Genomic DNA, 18325 nt, shown 5'->3' on the forward strand with positions numbered 1-18325 from the left:
TTACCCTTTTATTTTATTAAAATTTTTATACTACCCAAAACTCTAACCTAATCCTAAAACATGCTCATAATCACACTCACATAACACCCACCCTCACCAAACCCTAGCCGCCATTCCTCCAATAGAAATAAAAGAAAGAAAGAAAGGAAAAGAGAGAAACGGGAGAATAGAGAGGGGGGAACCGAGGGAGGAGAAGAAGAAAGGGAGAAGAGGGTGGAAGGAGATGCCAAGCCATCACCGTTTCTTTTGAAGGCCGTCGCTACCGTCATGCCGCCGAGTGGAGAGGGGTCTAAATTTGTCGCGTGCGGGAGAATACAACGTGCAAGCCAGAGATGCAGAGAAGAAAGCTTCATCTTCGTCGTTGTCATGGGGCCGCTTCGTCATCGTTCTTGGGGTTGTGAATCGCTGCTGTGATGGTGTGCATGGGGAGGTATTTCGAAGAGAGAGAAAGGGAGCTCCGACGGAGCTCGTTACCGAGTTGCGTCGCCATGCTTCTAGCCACTGCCGTCGTGGAGTCTGCCACTTGTAAGGGCGTTCTTCCTTCTAATTTCCATTCCTTTAACTTCCAGAAATATTGTTGTCATTGATTGTTGTTACAGCCGCGTTGCTGCGCCTCTGATCATCAGAAATCCACCATTGGAGCTTCTGGTCACCGCCGTCACTGGAGGTAGCTGCCAGAGCTGTCGCTAAATTGGTTCAGAGGTCGTTGCTGCTTCGTTCTTTTGTTGCGTAAGTTTTCCTGCTTGAAAACCCTTGCTATTACTACTCCGTTGTATGTTTATTGAGATTTCATGACATTAATGTCTTAGGGTTGAATTGTGGTTATGCGTGATTAAAGTTGCTGTGGTTGCTGTAGTTTTGGATAATGCAGTTGTGGTGACTTAGGAATTTCTGTGGTTTATGTCACTGCTACAAATTAACATGAAAAAAGGGTTTACTGCATTAAAATCGCTGCGGGCTTGATTCCTTGAGGTAGGTGATGACAAGTCATCATATGCTAGCTTTGCAAGCATTTTTTGTAAATCATGTTGCTTGTATGCGAAGTTTGTATTCGTAGGTTTTGATGAATGATAAACCAACAAACGACATGAAAGACAAACCAACAAACAACTTGAATGAACAAGCATGTTGAAAGATCAACCAACATTCAACGTTGAGGAATAAAGAGTTGAAAGCAACACAACAACAACAAGAAACTCAAGTCCACAACATTTGAAGACAAGTATAGTGTCTTAGGACTTAGGTAACTTCTTGTTAAGAACCAATTGCTAAATCTCTCAACACACACTCACAAAATGTTTTGATGCACATCTTGCAATTCGATGCTAGCCAAATGGTTTAAAACTTGTTTTCAAAGGTACAAAAGCATAGGAATTGACTCCAACAAGTTTGAGATCAATCCTAAGTATTTTGAAGTGATTTTAAGCCATTCTTTAAGGTTTGCATCGATGCACACTCATCTTGCATCGATGCAAAGCATGCGACGACTTGTTGCATCGATGCAAAGATGTTTGCATCGATGCAACCTAGCTGAAAATTCAAATTTCAGCTTCAAAGACACATTTGCATCGATGCAAAGTGTTATGCATCGATGCAAATGATTCAAAAACATAAAAAACGGCTAGTTTTGACAAAAAGGCTCCATCCCATTAACTCCCCAACGTTTCTAAGGTTTGGGGAGTCTATAAATAGATGGATTGAAGCCTTATTTCACATACTTGAGGATTTGCAAACTATCTTGTTCATATTCTTTCATTCTACACATTTTTTTAAGGTGTTATAATACACAATTTGAGAGAGCAATATCAATTGGTTCAATAGTGCTAAACTTGTAATCATACACTCTTCTAGAGAGTACTCATTTCGTCTCAACAATTCTTTGAGAATTATTTTCTTGTACACTTTGTAAATTGGAGTGTGATCTCCAAGGTTGAGTCAAGAGTTATAAACACTATAGTCGGTGAGGATACCAAAGAGGTATACTAAGTACTCAAGGCAAATCTTAGAGAAGGTATCTCTAAGTGGAGTGGGTTAGTATACGAGTGGTGATCATATACCGTGAGGTGTTAGAAACTAAGGACTCGGATTGTAAAAGGTTTTGCGCGAGCACCTTGAAGCTTGGCAATAGTGGAACTTCTCAATAGCGATTGAGAAAGAAAGTGGACGTAGGACAAGGATTGTGCCGAACCACTCTAAATAGCGTTTGCATCTCTCCAAACTCATCTCTTCAATATTATTGTCTTTTACCTTTGAGCAAATAAATTGTGATCGAAAAGTAGCTTCGTAAGTACTTAAGGAATAGCTTAAGTCCGATTGGTGAAAAGCTTGATCAATTTATTTGACTTGGTGTCTATTGGAAAGTAAAAGCTCCTTATAAATGCTTAGCAATTGAGTTAAGCTCTTGGAAAAATACTAGTACAATAACACTTTTGTATATTGTCTTTAACTTTCGCAAAAAGATTCATTGTTGTTGCAATACTCAATTCACCCCCCTCTTGAGTAATTGTGCATAGGTTCTACATTTTTCACTTGTTTCATTAGGTTTTATGCACTTTCTTGCATTGTAAGTAAGTAATTTGGAGTGAAATTGCATAGTTTGTTAAATCAATCAACCATCCTCTCATTTACACAAAATCATGAGGTTTAAGCTGAAATTACTTGGTTTTTATATGAATTTTAAACCTTGTGAAATTTGTGATACTTTGATAGGTGATTTTGATTATTTGTAGGTGATGAAAACGAAGAAATAAGTAAAGCGTGGCCTAAGGAAAAGGGAAAAGCGTGGCACAACACAAGGGGCAAGAGCCTAAAGCTCTCACCAAGAGCCTAGAGCTCTCACAAAGAGTGCTACTTCAAGGGATCAAGGCCAAGCAAAGGGAAAGCTACGCTTTCCTTGTGAATCGAGCGCCACAATTTAACAAGGAAACAATGCAAAACTTCAAAGCTATGCTCTTGCCAAGAGCTTTATCGGGCTTCTCCAAAATAAATTCAAGGCACAATTCCAAGGAATGAAGCCACCAAGTTTCAAACCTTGCACCAAGAGAATGGAAGGAAGCGTTACTTGCATTGTTTCACAAAAGAAATTGGCCAAAATGCAACCTCCAAGACTTGAACCTTGCACCTGAGGGATAACAAAAAGGCGCTACTTCAATGAGGGCAAGGGCACTCAGTTGCTTTACTTAAATAAGCGCTACGTTATATTGCTAAGCATAAAGAAAATTGGCTCCACAAAATGCATTGATTGGGAATCAAAGTGGGAGCCTTACTCAAACAACAAGTAGCGCTGTGTGAAGAGATTTTAACTAGGCGCTACTTACACCAATTTGCCTCACCAAGGATTCGAACTTGGAACTTTATTAAGGACAAGGAGGAAGCTCAGCTCTTGCCAAGAGTTGATCACTACTCCCCTTGTCAAAGCCCAGCATGTGCGCAACATTGCAAAGCAAAGAGCACTAAAGCTCCGCTCTTGCAAGGAACCGAGCCTAGCCCTGGGAGCAACACCCATGGGCTAGGAAATTCAACTAAATTGCCAAATTAATTCATTTCTTCACCAAATTAAAAAGCCCACCCCAAATTCTAAAATCCAAAAATAGGAAGTGTATAAATAGATTTTAGTTAGATTTAGAGAGGACCTTTTTGTTTTTTACTTTTCTTTTGATCATTTTTAGACTTTTTCATTTTTGGGAGTTGACTCTTATTTGGAATTTTCATTTTCTTTGAACTTTAGCTTTGAATTGGGAAGGAGAATTGAGTTCTCTTCCTCTGGGTTTACTTTTTTTCTTTTCTGCACACATTGCTTGAGTCTTGGGTGTTGAGAATTGAAGAAATTCTGTTTCAATCTCACCTTGAGATCTCTTTGTTCATTTTACTACATAATTCAAGGATTTGTGTTTTGATATACTTTTCTCTACTGAATTTCATCTTTAATTCTTCTAGAGTTGTTCTTTGATTGGATCAAGGAAGGCAGTGAGATCTAGACTTGTTTTCTACTCTCTTGACCCCTGAGATCTACATTTTCTGTTTAATTTATCTACTATATGCTTCTTCAGGCAATTTTACTTTTCTGTCTGAGATCTGTTTCAATTTAAGTCATCTTTTATTCTTCTGTTAATTGCAATTTACATTTCCTTGTTTAAATTCTCCACTCCCAGCTCCCTGAGCCCTTTAATATTCAAGCAATTTATATTTCTTACACTCTAAGTTTCTATCATTTACTTTACTTATTCTTTAAGATTCAGCACTTTTACTTCCTTAGCTCTTTAATTTACTGCAATTCTTCCTTCTCCCTTTACATTTCATACAATTTAGCTTCTGTCAGATACAAATCACTCAAATCAAATCTTGTTTGCTTGACTAAATCAACCACTAAATTAAAATTGCTCAATCCTTCAATCCCTGTGGGATCGACCTTACTCATGTGAGTTATTATTACTTGATGCAACCCAGTACACTTACTGGTGAGTTTTGTGTTGGATCGTTTTCCACACATCAAGTTTTTGGCGCCGTTGCCGGGGATTGAATTTGATTGACAATGATTAAGTAGGGTGGTGGTCTAGAATAAGCACTTTTTCTTTGTTTTTCTTTAGTTTTACTAAGCACATTAACTGTTTGACACATTGTGTTACCTAACCCACTAACCACATTCTAGCATTAGAATGTACATGTTTCATTTGGTTTGTTTGTGATTTTTTGCAAGTCATGGAGGCTGAGGTGCGTGAAGAGGGAGTGAGCAATAATACCCAGCCTACAATAAGGGTGTTGGCCTCTTACACTATCCCCAATCCCATACATTATGGGAGCAGCATCCTCACCCCAAATGTTGAGGCAAATGACTTTGGGTTGAAGCATCAACTAATCACATTGGTGCAGAACAATTGTGCTTATGGAGGTGGCCCTCTTGAAGACCCCAACCAACATTTGTCTGTTTTCTTAAGGATTTGTGAAACGGTCAAGACAAATGGGGTTCATCCTGACATTTACAAATTACTTCTGTTCCCATTCTCTTTAAGGGGCAATGCTACTCAATGGCTGGAAACCTTTCCCAAAGAGAGCATCAACAATTGGGATGAATTGGTGAGCAAATTCCTAGCCAAGTTCTACCCACCTCAGAGGGTCATCAAGCTAAAAACAGAGGTGCAAACATTCATTCAAATAGATGGAGAGTCGCTGTATGATGCCTGGGAGAGATACAAGGCCTTAATCAGGAAATGTCCCCTAGAAATGATTAGTGAGTGGGATAAACTCCAAAACTTCTATGAAGGGTTGACCCAGAAAGCTCAGAAAGATTAGATCATTCAGCAAGAGGCTCATTGCAGCTAATGAAGACAGCAGATGAAGCCCAAAACCTCATAGAGATGGTGGCAAACAATCAATACTTCTTTGCTCATCAAAGACAATGCCACCCAGCCCAGAAAAAGGGTGCACTGGAGTTGGAAGGAGTGGACACTATTCTAGCTCAAAACAAGGTGATGCACCAGCAAATCCAGCAACAATTTGAGTTGCAGCAGTGAATACACAAAGCCAATCTCAAACCTCACATGGGTGGAATCAATCTGAAGAAAGTTTTGGGACATTCAATTATGAGCAACAAAGCCCTGAGCAGGTGCAATGCATGAATAACATTTCAAGTTCATTTCAACACAATTTTCATGGTGATGGACACAAGACACCCTGGAAGACTCATTCTAATTCAAGGTGGGGTGAGCACCAGAATCAAGGGCAAAGGAACTTCAACTATAGCAACCTTAGCAACACAAACAACCAAAGCCATTCATCCAATAATACTAAACAATTCAAAAACCCACAAAACACATACCACCAACCCCATAACAACTCACAAAACCACCAGAATAACTTTTCCACATCCACATCCCACCCACAAAGTACCCCCACAATTAATTCAAACAACTTTCAGCAACAACCATCTCATTTCACACAACCACAACCAAATCCAGACTCTCAAAGAATCTCAAGTCTAGAGATAATGATGGAGAAACTCATGAAAAATCAAGAGATGGCAAGACAAGATCAGGAAGCTACAAGGAAAGATCAGGCCCTGGCATTCAAAAACCAATAGGCCTCAATCAGAAACCTTAAGAGACACATAGGGCAAATGGCTAAGCAAATTTCAGAAATGGGTGAGAAGAGAGCAGATACCTTCCCTAATGTCACTGAAGAACACCTAAATAACAAAGGAAAAGCTATAAAGTGGGAGGAGTGCAAGGCAATCACAATGGGAAGTGAGAAGGCTATGAAGAAGGAAGCCATCAATCAGGAAAAACACAACAGAGAAGTTTCACAAGAAGAGATAGAGGAGAAAAGTGAAAAGGATCAGACAACCAAGAAGGCACAAATCTCAAAGGGAGACAAGAACATCCTTGAACCACAACTACAAGAGAAGAAGAAATGGGTGAGGCCATATGTCCCCAACCTTCCATACTCTCAGTGGTTCAAAAAAGAAAACGAGGATAAGCAATACTCAAAATTCCTGGACATATTCAAGACACTCAGCATCAATATTCCTTTCTTAGAGGCATTTGAACAGATGCCATTGTATGCCAAATTTATGAAAGAAGTGCTAACAAAGAAAAAGTCTCTAAAAATGACAAATTATTGAGATGACAAAGGAATGTAGTGCTATTCTCCAAAGAGAGTTGCCAGAGAAGAAAGATGATCCTGGGAGTTTTTACATACCTTGCCCCATAGGAAACATAACAATTGAAAAGTCATTCTGTGACTTCAGTGCAAGCATAAACTTGATGCCTTTGTCTCTAATGAGGAAACTTCAAATTTCTAAGCTGAAGTCGACACGAATAGTTCTCCAAATGGCTGACAAATCCACTAAGCAAGCATTGGGAGTTGTGAAGAATGTGTTGGTAAAAGTGGGAAAATTCTTTTTCCCTGCTGACTTTGTTATCTCAGATATAGAAGAGGACCCTAACACTCCCATCATCATGGGGAGGCCTTTCCTAGCTACGGGCAGAGCATTGATAGATGTTAAAAAAGGGGAATTGTTGCTGAGAGTGCATGATGAGTATCTAGCATTCCATGTTTTAAAACCCTGCATGAGCCCACTCAAGAAGAAGATTGTATGAAGGATAAGGCCAAAGATCAAAGCTTGAAGGAGGCAGTCAATAAGTTAACTCCAAGACTCCTAAAATCATGCTTGAAAGGAGTAGAGATGGTGCAACAGACCAAAGAAATCAAGAAGGACTTAGATCCAAAACCCCCAGATGAGAACCTCAACACCCCAGATAAAGAACCACCAAGGGATGGATTATCTTCTGAGAAAGAAAAAAAGAAGAGGCCAAGAGGGTGGAGAAACAAGAAGATCCTTACTGAAGGCTTTTCACCAGGGGATAAAGTGGTGTTAAACACCCAACCAACGAAGGTGTCTCCACAAGTGTCTGAATACTACACTGTGAATCAGGTCTTTCACTTGAACACCTAGAGATCATCAAAGAGGAGACCGGAAGGAAGTTCACAGTAAAAGGAGAAAAACTGAGACACTATGATTTTCAGCCTCCATGATCAAAGAACAAGATGTCAAGATAGTGACAATAAAGAAGCGCTTGTTGGGAGGCAACCCAACCTGAGGTAGTTTTCTTTTCCAACTATTTCAATAAAAAGGTTAATTAGCTTTATCTATATTGCAAGGAGCTAAGTTTAGTGTTGCACACCAAAACAATTTAAGGGATAGTGAAGGATGCTAAGTTTGGTGTTTGATAAATCACTATTTTATGATTCATATTGTGTTTAATTGTGTGGTTTTATCAAGTCTTTGCCCACTTATTCATATGATTTGCATGTAATTACAATTCCTTCCTAAAAATATTCTATGATTGAAAACATGCTTCTTTGGCTTTTATTTTCTTTTATTTAATCCTCTCTTATTACCATTAGATGCTTTGATATGTGTGTTAAGTGATTTCAGGAATTACAGGGCAGGAATGGCTTAAAGGATGGAAAGGAAGCATGCAAAAATGGAAGGAACACATAGAATTGAGGAGATAACCAGTAAGAAGTCACGCGGTCGCATGGCTGACGCGACCGCGTAAAATAGAAGAAATAACAATGACGCGATCGCGTGCCTGACGCGATCGCGTGCCTGACGCAACTGCGCGAATTGGAAGCCGCATGAAAGACGCGAATGCGTGGACGACACGCACGCGTGGTACGAGAAACGCTGAGTGACGCGAACGCGTGACGTGCGTGATCTGTAGAATTTCAGAAGTTGTTGGCAAAGTTTCTGGGCCGGATTTCAACCCAGTTTTTGGCCCAGAAACACAGATTAGAGCCAGGGAACATGCAGAGACAGAAAACAACATTCATTCCACATAATTTTTAGTTTTTAGATCTGAATTTACTCCTCCCCTAGGTTTTTACTCACTTGAACATTCATAATTAGGATTTTAAAGATTTTGGCTTTAGCTTTTGAGAAGAGTCTACCTCTGGTACTAGTCACTATAGTCTGTTATTTACTTTTCATTTATTCTTCCATATTCTTAATTCCTCCAGAGTTGACATTGGATTATTTTCACAAGTTATTAATATAGACTATTTTTATTTTCAATTAATCTCTTTCATTATTATTTATTATGTCTTCTTTTATTTTCCCCATTGATTCTGTGAAGTTTATAATTATGATGAGTGAGTAGTTCCATAACTTGATTGGGAGATGATTGAAAGGAAACTTTGAGTTGAATCACTCAAGAGAGAAATTATAATTGGATTTATTGTTGGATCACCCTCTAATCATTGACACTAGTCCTTCCCAAGGGAGAGGATTAGGACTTATGACTAGAAACAACTTTCCAACTTGCTTGACTTTCCTTTACCTAGTAAGGGATAACTAAGCAGAGCAACTTCCAATTATTAATTAATCTTGAGAGTACTTCAACAAGAATAGGGCTTCCAACTAATCTACTCCTAGTCAAGGCTTTTATTTAAAATTAATTAAATTCTCTAAATTAATTTCCTGTTTATCAACTCAACCATTTTTTAAAACACCTGATTGATAAAATAGCACATCTTTCTGCAATTCGTTGGGAGACGACCTGGGATTCATACTCCCAGTATTTCAATTTCAATATTGTGACAACCCTTCTAAATTGATAAGCGAATTTTTGTCTGGTTAAGGACTGTACTTACAACGTATTTCTATTAATAATTTCTTAACTCGCCAATTTCCGCCACGTCAATTTTTGGTGCCGTTGCCGGGGAGTTGCAACAGTGTGCTAATTTATTGATTGGCATTTATTTAATTGCAATTTTTTTATTTTGTTACTATGAGCTGTACGTTTCTTTCGTTAAATGACGCGTTCACTTCTTGATCCAAGCTTGCTAGTATTTGACCCTGAGATTGAAAGAACTATTTCACATATAAGGCAAGCTCGGCGTCGGCTAGTTCTCTCTGAGGACAAACCTGAAACGTCATCTAAGGAAGAAACAAGCTCCCTCTCTACTGATCCAGTTGATTTACGTGCAGGTGACATGGCAGCACCTAGGAGAGTCACTATCCAGGAGGAAGGAGCCCCTGATTTTCCAATTGGGATACGCTTAGAAGAGAATTTTTGGAGAAATTCTTCCCAGCTGAGGTTGCCGATAAACTGAGGAAAGACATGTCCATGATCATTTAAGATGAATTTGAGACTCTCTATGAATACTTGGAACGCTTCGATAATCTTCTAGAAGCATGTCCCCACCATATGATTGACAAGATAGTGTTGCTCGGCTACTTTACACAAGGCATGAAATCTCAAGATAGGACCACATTGGAAGGTGCTAGCAATGGGTCTATGAAAAAGTACAAGACTACGGAAGAAGCATGGCAATTGATCAGCGACTTAGCTGAATCTACCAGGAATCACAGGCAGAAACAAAGTCGGTCAAGAGCTGTTGCAGAGGTATCCACTAGCAAAGAGACTGCTGTTATAGCTCAGAGCTTATGTGAAATGACTAACTTGCTGAAGTAAATGTAGCTAAGTCAATAATAGGCTCAGCAAGTTCAGCCTTCTCCACCACAGCACAGCCAGCAGTTGGTTCCATAAAGAGTAAGCGGAATCTGTGCAGATTACAGTAATTATACTGATGAGTGTCCGCAACTCCAACCGGAAGACCACACTGTAGCAGCCACTCATAACTTCTATGACCGCCCCAATCTAGGGTACAATCAAGGTGGCAGCTATAACCATGGATGGCAGGATAACTCTAACCAAGGCTGGAGAGATAATTCTAACCAGGGTTGGAGGCACAATCATAACAGAGGAGGCAGAGATAATAATGGAAATCAGAGGTGGAATAACAATAACAACTTCAGGCAGCAGAATCAGAATCAGGCCGCAGAGCACCTCATCTAAGACAGCCTCAAGCATCTCAGCAGACCTCTCAGATCACTTATCCCTCTTCATCTCCTAATTATGAGTTACTACAATCTATTGATCAGAGACAACAGGCCATGGAAAACAACCTTACTTCTACTCTGAATGTTTTGAATTCTACTTTGCAAGCCCTTGTCTCACAGTTTGGATCACTGAACAACTCCAACAACCAGTCCTCAAGCTCTGGTGGACTCCCCTCTCAACCATTACCCAATCCAAAGGGTGGCATTAATGCCATCACCCTAAGGTCCAGAACCACATTGCAAGAGAGGATTCAGGAAGAGCCAAACCCACCTGAACACGCCTCAGCTGAAGAGGTAGTGGAAATAGAAGATGTTGAGGAAGGAAAGGGTATACAGGACATGACTAAGGAAAAAGACGCTAAATCACAGGAAGAAGCACCAAAGGGCACAGACACTGTAGAGAACGCCATTCCTATTCCATTTCCACAACTTGCAACGAAGCCCAGGAAGCAGTTGGAACCTGATCCCAAAATGGTAGAAATATTCAAGAAGGTTGAGGTAACTGTTCCCCTTTTGATGTTATTCAACAGGTACCTAAATACGCAAAGTTTCTAAAGGATTTATGCATACATAAAGAAAAAATTAATGAATTAGAAACTATTCCTTTAGGTAGTTCTATATCTGCTTTAATGGGAAATATACCTAAAAAATGTAGTGACCCAGGCCCATGCATGGTTAACTGTACCATTGGAGGTGTGATATTTTCTGACTGCATGTGTGATTTAGGAGCATGTGTTAGTATAATGCCTTTGTCTGTATATGATGTTTTGAGGCTCCCTCCCTTAAAAAGGTCGGTAGCTCGTTTTGTGTTAGCAGATAAAAGTATTATTACAGTGGCTGGAGTTGCTGAAGATGTATTAGTGGGTATTAAAGGTCTCACTTTTCCCATTGATTTTTACATCCTAGAGATGCCCCAAAATGACTCAGAGAAGCCATCATCAATCCTACTCGGAAGACCTTTCTTGAAGACCTCGAAGTTCAAATTAGATGCTTTTTCAGGAACATACTCTTTTGAAATAGACGGCCGAGTAGTAAGCTTCAATCTGAATGGAGTTATGAAGCACCCTCCAGAAGATCATTCTATCCTCTAGTGTGACATCATAGATGAAACTGTAGCTGAAGTTCACCAAGAGGAGTTTGAAAAGAAGTACATAGGACAAGGTCCGAGTGTGGGGAATTCTGAGGACAATGAAAGTACTCTACCATTGCCACCAGCTCCAGACAATCCAGAGCCTGACCATGAACAGAAGTTAGAATTGAAACCTCTCCCTCTACACCTCAAATATGCTTACCTTGAGGACAAGCAGAAGTTTCCAGTTATCATTGCACGGGACCTCACTTCTCAATAGGAAGAGCAGTTACTTAGTGTGCTGAGGAGGCACAAGAAAGCAATTGGGTGGAGTTTGGCAGACATAGTAGGCATCGACCTTCAAGTTTGTGAGCACAGAATATTTTTAGAAGAAAGAGCAAGACCAGTTCGTCAACCCCAAAGAAGACTGAACCCCACTATCTTAGAGGTTGTCAAGAAGAAAGTGACCAGACTATTAGAGGCATATATTATCTACCCCATCTCAGACAGTGAATGGGTGAGCCCAGTACAAGTGGTGCCCAAGAAGTCTGGAGTTACTACAGTGAAGAATGAGCATGGAGAGCTCATAGCAACCAGAGTACAGAATGTCTGGAGGGTCTAGATTGATTATAGGCGTCTCAACCAAGCCACTCGTAAGGATCACTACCCTCTTTCATTCATTGATCAAATGCTGGATCGCCTGTTAGGTAAATGACATTATTGCTTTTTAGATGGTTACACAGGCTATTTCCAGATTCATATAGCCCCTGAAGATCAGGAAAAGACTACTTTTACATGTGCTTTTGGGACTTATGCCTATAAGAGAATGCCCTTTGGCTTGTGCAATGCACCAGCTACTTTCCAAAGGTGCATGATGAGTCTTTTCTCTGACCTTCTTGAGGACTGTATAGAGGTTTTTATGGATGATTTTAGCGTTTATGGTGATTCCTTTAGCCTTTGCTTGGATAGTTTATCTAAAGTACTAGATAGATGTGTTAGTACAAACCTTGTATTGAATTTTGAAAAATGTCATTTTATGGTAAGACAAGGAATTGTACTAGGACACGTTGTGTCTAATACTGGCATTTCTGTAGATCCGGCAAAGGTGGATGGTATTTCTAGTTTACCTTACCCCTCCTCTGTGAGGGAAGTCCGTTCGTTCCTTGGCCATGTAGGTTTTTACGGAAGATTCATTAAGGACTTTAGTAAGGTAGCACTTCCCCTATCCAGGTTACTACAAAAAGATATCGAGTTCGAGTTCAGCGAGGATTGCAAACACACGTTTGATAAGCTGAAGACCGCCCTGACTCAAGCTCCAATTGTGAGAGGACCTGACTGGAGCCAGCCATTCGAAATCATGTGCGATGCTTCCAACCATGCAGTAGGAGCAGCATTGGCTCAACGTGAAGGTAAAGATCCTTTTGTCATTGCTTATGCGTCTAAGACTTTAGACACTGCTCAGTCTAACTACACTACTACTGAGAAAGAGCTTCTTGCTATTGTTTTTGCTTTGGATAAATTCCGAGCCTATTTACTTGGTGCTAAGGTAGTAGTGTATTCAGACCACACAGCTCTGAAGTATTTATTAGCTAAAAAGGAATCCAAACCAAGGCTTATACGTTGGATACTGCTACTACAAGAATTTGATTTAGAAATAAAGGATATGAGTGGTAACCAAAATCTAGTGGCAGACCACTTGAGTCGCCTTGAGAACATTAAAGATGACTCCACTCCTATAGCTGATAATTTTCCATTTGATAACCTACAAGCAGTATCTGAGGTAGTCCCTTGGTATGCACCTGTCGCTAATTATCTAGTTAGCCGCACTTTTCCTCCGAACTTTACTAAGCACCAAAGAGACAAGCTGAAAAGCGAGTCTAAATATTATATATGTGATGACCTATATTTATGGAGATGTGGCGCTGACCAGGTAATTAGAAGGTGTGTGCCTCAATCAGAATTCCAGTCCATTTTAGAGGCCTATCACTCATCTGAGAGTGGAGGACATTTTGGCCCTCAAAGAACAGCTAGAAAAATCTTAGACTGTGGATTCTGGTGGCCTACTCTTTTTAAAGACACTGCTGAATTTTGTAAATCTTGTCCCTCATGCCAAAGGTTTGGTAATATATCCTAGAGGGATGAAATGCCTCAACAAATTATGCTTTTCTGTGAAATTTTTTATGTTTGGGGCATTGACTTCATGGGTCTATTTCCAAATTCTAATGGCCACCTTTATACTGTTAGCTGTAGATTATGTTTCTAAATGAGTGGAAGCAATTCCTACCCATACTGATGATGCTAACACTGTTGTTTCCTTTGTTAGAAACCACATTATTTGTCGCTTTGGATCACCACGAGCAATCGTGAGCGATCAAGGCACCCATTTTTGTAACAGGAGACTAACAGGATTACTGAAGAAGCATGGGATCATTCATAAAGTAGCAACAGCCTATCATCCTTAGACTAATGGGCAAGCCGAGGTGTCTAACAGAGAGATAAAGCGCATATTGCAGAAGATAGTCAAACCTCATAGAAGAGACTGGAGCACCATGCTACAAGATGCACTCTGGGCATTCAGAACAGCATACAAGACACCCATTGGGATGAGTCCTTTTCGCTTAGTCTATGGAAAGGCCTGTCATCTTCCAGTTGAAGTGGAGCACAAAGCTTTTTGGGCAGTAAAGGAATGCAACATGGGATTTGAGAAAGCCGGAGCTGAAAGGAAGTTGCAACTGCAAGAATTGGAGAGCCTTCGCCTAGAAGCTTATGAGAACTCAAGGTTGTACAAGGAAAAAATGAAAGCTATACATGATCAACACATCAAGAGGAAAGAGTTCCAACCTGGGGATTTAGTCCTCCTTTACAACTCTAGACTGAGGCTCATGCCAGGCAAGCTGCGATCAAGGTGGGAAGGTCCATATAGAGTCGAGAAGGCTGAGCCATACGGAGTTTTTCACCTAAGTCACCCTTCAAGCTCTGAACTCATCAAGGCTAATGGACATCGTTTGAAGCTCTACCATGGTGAGAAGGTGACAAAAAACAAGGAGTTAGATATCTTCCTCTTGGAGGATCCACTCGCAACAGAAAATTGAGCTAATGAAGCGTCCAACTTAAGGACGTTAAAGCAAAGTGCTAGGTGGGAGACAACCCACCACGGTATGATCGTTCCTCTTCTTCTCCTTATCTTCCCTCATCTATAACTCTTCTCCGTACTACTGCCTATATCTTGCACCTCATCTGCATACTGCATTTGCATAAAAAAAGAGAGAAATTGCACGCGACGTGCCAGCGTCACCGACGCGTCCGCGTCGCATGAGCATTGGAAATAAAGAAGATTGGACAGAGAGTTGTGCCGAAATGTGGCTGGAGGCATGCCTTTGGCGCAATTTGATCCACGCGACCGCGTGGATGACGCAACCGCATCATTTGTAAATTGGCCCCCCCACGCGTTCGCGTCGACCTCGTGAACTCGTGGCCCTGCAATTCGACGTAACAAGGGTGAATGGCCGAGAGTTGAGCTGGACTTGGGCTGCATTTGTGCTAGTCGCTCAAGTCCTGCCACGCGAACGCGTGCCCTACGCGTCCGCGCTGTTATTTCCTTCTGGCCATCCACGTGATCGCGTCACCCCAAATTCTGGCAAAGCACAATTTAAATAGAGAGTTGTGCGAGCGCGAAGCTGCCCTTGCGCCACTAGCGCAAATCACGTCACGCGTCCGCGTGACCGATGCGTCCACGTCACCTCACTTAAGGGCTTTCCAGACGACCGCATGCCCCACGTGTCCGCGCCGTTTGCGCCACCCAACTCATTCAAATCTGCCAGCCTGTTTTATCTTTTCTTCCCCCCAATCTTATTTCTTTCTCCCCTTTTCCTTCTTCCTCCCCTCTTTCTCTCTTCCACCCCCTCTCTTCCACCACCATTATCAAGGTTTTTCTTCTCTCTTCTTCCCTCCTTACTTTTTCATTCTTCTTTTTCTTATCATGTTTTCTTTTTCTTTCTCTTCAACTTTTCCTAACCATGTTTTCTTTTTCTTTTCCTATTCCTCCTATTGGTGTTGGAATTCTTATTTGGGTCATTATTTTTATATGTTGCTTATGGATTGTTTGGGATTTGTTTAAACAATTATTTATTGTTTTTATAGGGTTACTTGCATGTTGTAATTAATATTTTCCATACCTTATTTAACATGCATGCTATGTGTTTGTGAAAACGCCCATATGACATTTTGCACTATTTTTAGATTTCTTTAAATCTACTACTCTGAATGCCTGCTTTTCACAAACCTATTTTCTATTTTATTACTTAAATATAATTGTTTTTACAAACATATTATTAATTTGAGAGACTTGGTAATCTAATTTGGACATTGAATGCTTGATCTATGCTACTCGTGCCCTTTGCCGGCATGCCAATAAACACCTTGCATTCAATTTTCCTCACATGCACTTGCTATATTTCCATTGTTGATTTGTAACATGTAGTTATGACCATGTGTTCACATCATTATCCATACATGTGCATTGATTACCACCTTTCCTATTCTTTTTCTTGCTATAACCCTTGAATGCTAATGTCTTTCCTCGTTTCCTTTCAGGATGGCCACCAAGAAAGGCAAAGAGAAAGCTACCACCAAATCCACAGCAAGGAAAGGAACAAAAAGAGCATTAGTGGCAGAGCCTTCTTCAACCACAGTGAAGCCCTCAACAAAAAGAATTAAAAGGATTATAAAGGTTGATGAAAAGGAGAGAGCCTTCCCAACAAAGGACACTGCACGATTTCCAAATCGCTACTGTGAGCAGATGTTTCCTATTCAGGTAGCTTGGAATTACAACAATGAACCCCTTCTTATCCTTCCGCCTCGTATTGCCAAATTTGTTGAACCACAAATTGCACAAAGACATTGAGGATTTCTACAGAGACAGCCACGACAGGTCAATCTTTCTTGGGTAGTTGAGTTCTACTCCAACTTCCACCTGCCGACCCTGTAGTCTGTTTATATACGTCAGAAGCAAGTCCCCATTACAGAAGAGGCCATTCAGCGAGCCTTAGATCTTTCCCCTACTCCGGAAGGATTAGATGCTTTTCAAGAAGCCGCACTCAAGCGCCAGGCGTACAACTTTGACTGGGACGCTGTTATCAGAGTTATCACTCAATCTGGCAGCAAATGGATCTTCGGATACCATCGTTCCCGTCCTAAGGGAATTTCGGCTTCCGCACTTACCTTAGAGGCTCACGTATGGGCACAGATTATGTCCCATTACGTCTTTCCGAGCACTCATAAGTCCTCCTTCACCGCAGACATGGCCGTTCTACTATGGTGCATCCTCACAGACCAGCCTCTAAATTTATCGAGACATATCCGGAATGCTATGGGACACGTGCAAATTGCAGGCAACCTACCTTTCCCCACCTTAGTCTCTGATCTTGTCTCAGCAGCCGGAGTCTCCTACAGAGGTGGAGACACCAAAGCCATACTTCCATGGGATGATCAGTACGTCCCTAACGGGAGATATCTCAGGCCACCACTTGCCACTTCCAGCCAGTCCACAGAGGATGCTACAGTTCCTCCACCATCTACTAGTCAGCTGCTGCATCAAATACTGAAGCGGTTGGACCAACAAGACAAGAAAGCAAAGCTCCGAGAGCGCCGCAACCACCGCCGTTTCAATTACCTCAAGGAGCTACTCACATGCAACCACAGACCTGACGAGGACCCAGGCACTCCGGACTCCACTTCCTTTACCAGCATAGGGAGCCATGATGGTCCTGACTGTGGAGATACTGCCACCAGCCCACCATTATTCCTGACAGATAGCACCGAGGACGGTGCAAAGCCTTAAGTATGGGGAGGTCGGTCAGTACCTGACTTTCGGAGGTAATTCTTTTCCCCCTAACACCAATTTCTTCTTCTTTAGAATAGGATAGATTGCATATTAGTAGGTTAATTGCATGCATGTTCTACCTGATTGAAAAGACAATAAGTTTCTTTTAAAACCATATATTTTTCAAGATTTCACTAATTTAAATCAAAATATTTATGTTAAATTTGTTTGAAGTTAAAATTGGAACAGAATTTTTGAGCTAAAAAAAAAAAGAACACACAACCCGTGAGACCTTGAGCCTAAATACATGGTTACACTATTTAACCATAAACATTTTTTCTTATGTGTTTACTTCTCTATGATTGTAATCTGAATTTTGTTTTATCCTATATGTCCAAAATTAATGTGTTATGTGCATGCATATGATTGAGGCCATTGTTTGTTTAACTCACATATCCCAAATAAGCCAACCCTTTTTAACTACCTTTGTTAACCACTTTGAGTTGTTTTTAATCCCATTCGTTCTATATTGTACCACATTACTAGCCTTAAGTGAAAAATAATTAAAAATCCCAATTGAATCTTTGGTTAGCTTAAGATAGAATTTGTGTGTTAATTGAGTATGGGAAAATTGTGGGAATAAAGGATAATAGAAAATATATCATAATAGAATAAAGGGAATTTGGGTACCTATTCATGTGAAACTATAAAAGGAAATTACAAATCTATGTGCATTGGTAAGCTATACAAAAAAATATATATATATAAATAAAAAAAATAAAATAAAAAAATATTTTCTTTAATAGTGAATAAGGGGACAAAATCACCCCAATGATAAGTTAGAATTTAATAATCAATGCACATATGATAAAATTAAAATAAAGGTTGATACATGAATATGGAATGTGAAAAGGGAATTCTGGGTAGCTAAGATGAATGTTGAAATTATATAGAGTATATGTATGTTAGGTAGGAGCTTTGGTTAATTAAAAATTCAATATATAAGCTCACTTAGCCACATATGTATCCTCAC

Source organism: Arachis stenosperma, chromosome 6 (assembly GCF_014773155.1).
Source record: "Arachis stenosperma cultivar V10309 chromosome 6, arast.V10309.gnm1.PFL2, whole genome shotgun sequence".
Lineage (NCBI taxonomy): Eukaryota > Viridiplantae > Streptophyta > Magnoliopsida > Fabales > Fabaceae > Arachis > Arachis stenosperma.